The sequence below is a fragment of the Numenius arquata genome, chromosome 2 (genome assembly GCF_964106895.1).
Source record: "Numenius arquata chromosome 2, bNumArq3.hap1.1, whole genome shotgun sequence".
In the NCBI taxonomy this organism is placed as follows: Eukaryota; Metazoa; Chordata; class Aves; order Charadriiformes; family Scolopacidae; genus Numenius; species Numenius arquata.
The window spans coordinates 74,747,198-74,750,955 of NC_133577.1; positions in this window are offsets into that span (position 1 = coordinate 74,747,198).

Consider the following 3,758-nt stretch of genomic DNA (forward strand, 5'->3'; position numbering starts at 1 on the left):
AGGAGGATACCGGGGAGCGCGGGACTTCAGGGGCATGCTTTTCTCACCCATGACTATTTTGGGGGTGAGCATTTCCTCTCTTCAAACAAGCCTGCCAGGACGATGGGTGGCCTATGGTGCAAGGTCAGCTTGCTGCAGGAGTGCCACCACAAGTCACTGCAGCCAGGTGAACATGGGCAAGAGCCACCATTGACTGGTAAGGAGCTCCCCATCTGCCTGAGGAGCAGCATGCTCTGTAGAAACCCAACCACTCAACTGAGAGCCTCTCCCTGGGGAGTCAGTGCACCAAAAGGCCCTGCAAAAGGACTGGGGTTTTACTCAGCCTCGAGACAACGTTGGATGACCCTACTGCGCTGGTAGCTTGGGGTAGGCAAAATGCCTGAAATGAAGTGCGCATAGTCCCAGGGTCCAGCCAAATGGGCTTTCTCCACACATTTAAGTCTCTTTCCTCATACATTCTGGTCCCCATGCGCTGGCGGGTGCAAAGAATATGTTTAGGTCAAAAATCAAACTTTAAGGTACTTTTTTTTTCAAAGTAGTCAATGAGGAAGGAGGGTGGGTTTGATTTGCTGTCTGTGGTTTTGACTTGAATAAATGATGATGCTGATGACACAAAACTGGGAGGAGTGGCTGACACACCAGAAGGCTGTGCTGCCGTTCGGCAAGACCTGGACAGCCTAGGGAGTTGGGCAGAGAGGAACATAATGAAGTTCAACAAAGGCAAATGTAAAGTCCTGCACTTAGGGAGGAATAACCCCATACACCAGTACAGGTTAGGGGGAGATCTACTGGAAAGTAGCTCTGTGGAGAAGGACCTGGGAGTCCTGGTGGACAACAAGTTGACCATGAGCCAGCAACGTGCCCTTGTGGCCAAGAAGGCCAACGGTATCCTGGGCTGCATTAAAAAGAGCATGGCCAGCATGTTGAGGGAGGTTATCCTCCCCCTCTACTCCGCCCTAATGAGGCCACATCTGGAGTACTGTGTCCAGTTCTGGGCTCCCCTGTTCAAGAAAGACAAGGAACTGCTGGAGAGATTTGAAGGGCTACAAAGATGATAAGGGGACCGGAGCACCTCTGTTATGAGGAAAGGCTGAGAAAACCGAGTCTGTTTAGCTTGGAGAAGACTGAGAGTGGATCTTATAAATGCTTATAAATATCTAAAGGGCGGATGTCAAGAAGATGAGGCCGGATTCTTTTCAGTGGCGCCCAGCAACAGAACAAGGGGGAATGGGCACAAACTGGAACATAGGAAGTTCCATCTGAACATGAGGAAAAACTTCTTTACTTTGAGGGTGACAGAGCAATGGAACAGGCAGCCCAGAGAGGTTGTGGAGTCCCCCTTCTCTGGAGACATAATCAAAGCCCACCTGGACACAATACTGTGCAACCTCATCTAGGTGAACCTGCTTTGGCAGGAGGGTTGGACTAGATGATCTCCAGAAATCCTTTCCAATCCCTGCCATTCTGTGATTCTGTGATTCTGTGATGCTATGAAAGGGGCACAAACACAATTTGAGCTGAAATATGACAGTCTGAGAGGGGTAGAAGTGCTGAGTTCTGGATTTGGTACTGTGAGTCTCTGGGGGCAAGAGAATTCTTTATCTGGTTAATTAAAATGCTTATGAGGAAGCCTCTCATTTTTTGACCTGAATTAAGAAAGCTCTAAAACTCCACCAGAAACAATAACGAAAAGAGACAGCCTAACTGAGTTTAATCTGCTAGACATAATAGGATGGTATGACCCCACAGTTTGGTTTAATTGTAGATCAATAATGAGATCGGCCTGCCCACTTACAAAATGTCTGTATGCCTTATTATTTACATAATATTAATCTCCTTCCAACATATGGTGCTTTTTTTTCCCCCTGCTTATTCAGGGTCCAATCCTGCTTCCTCTAATGTATCCACTGACTTTCACAGGAAGCACCCTTGGAAAGCACTGTTTAAAGGATTGCACCATCTTCTGTCTTGCAGCCATGGCACATACTGCACACTGACAGGGGAAGCCACTGAGCAAAGCCATTAAAATGTGGTCTCCCTCCCAGACATAGCACCTGTAAGGGCGGCCACTCGTGGTGTAGCCTGAAAGCAAAGCAAATCGTGACCCAAAGGCCTGGTGGGGATGCTGTCCTATGCACATGGGAGTGCAGGTAGGTTAATGACTCTGCATAGGTTGCTTTCTCAAGAAATCCCTCTGGCCAGACTGCAGCTGCCAGGTCTTCAGCCTTCTTCTAGCTGGTAATTGTTAGTTACACAGTGGATCACAGTGAGTCAATAGCTTTCTTGTTGTCTGTCCGGAACCAGCTTTCTGTGTACTTCAGGTTTGGGAGACCTGTAAGCTAGGGAGTAGCTGATTGTTGCAGGGAAAAAGATAAATCCTACCCTATACGGGTTTCATTTCTCCAGGTCACAACTATTCAGCAGAAGTCAGATTTACTGCGTCCTGCCTCCTAGAGGTCTTACACGTTTTTCCCACACCTGCTTGGATCTTTACATCTTTTTCCACAAGTAGACCAGGGCTGCAAGCCAGCACTTGCATTGGGACAGCTTATCCTGGGGGAATATTTGTGTAGCATAGAGAAGGCTCTGAGGTGATCATAACATGACAATTTTTCTTGGTCAGGATACGGTGTGCTTTAATTTCATAATTGTTTTAATAGAAACCAAGCAGCTTCCCAGGGTTATTGTTTAATTTCTGTCCAATCCACATGTCTGCCTGATAAACCCATGGCCAGGGTTCCTACTCATCATGATGCCTGCCCAGAATCTGGAAGCTCTGCTTCATGCCTCTGAGGTCCTCTAGAAGCTTCTAGAAGCCTCTAGAAGTTTTGGAGCAGAGAGGTGAGAAGCAGAGCTGTTGACCAAACTTCAACTTCATCTTGAAAAGCAAAGCCTTAGAATTCCTTTTTTGTTATCATGTCCAGTACGTGGAGGGTTTGTTTTGTTGTAGGACAATTTTACTTGGGCTTTCTTGTTTTTTTATGAAATTTCAGATTTTACCACTGAATAGCAAATCTAGGTTTCAGGATATGTGTAGCATCTCTATCCATATGCAGCTTGTTAAATCCCAGAGAGACTTAATACTATTACCTTGTTTTTCACCAATTTCATAATTTTATTCTGAGGTGCAGTCAGAACAAATTAGCATTGATTGAGACAGTTTCTGGCATTGGCATCTTTTAAATCCCAACACCTCCTAGTCTTCCAGTTTTCATGCCATCCCATCTAACAGTGGCAACTTTCCCTTCCTCTGCACCCCTCACCTGTCTTCAAATCAAGAAGTAAGAAAGTTCACTTGTGTCATGGCTGTGGTGATCCCTAGGATGCTGGTTTTGCATTGGTTTATACTGTGATGTTTCCAGAAAATGCCAGGTTGGGCACACACAGTGTTTGGGGCACACCCAGTGTTTGGGACACCCTAAACTCCAGAGTCCTTCAGACATATAGGAGAGTTGCTTTGGGCATAAATGTACCTTAAACCTGCCAAAGGGTTAGTAGAGGAACAAGTCGTCGAGGAAGCTGACCACACGCTAACAAGACCAGCACATAGACATGCAGCTATAGTTTCCTCCTAACTTCAGAGCCTGTGGTATTCCCTGCAACAATCCCCAAACTCTTATTAACACTGACAGAGCTGTTTTCCTCTGAAATTCAGGAAACCCTTCACAAAGCAGACGTTTTGATCTGTGTTTTGAACAGGGAGATGCTGGGGAAATAGAGCACCAGTGATCCACTTCTCTGAGCTGGAAAAAGGAGAA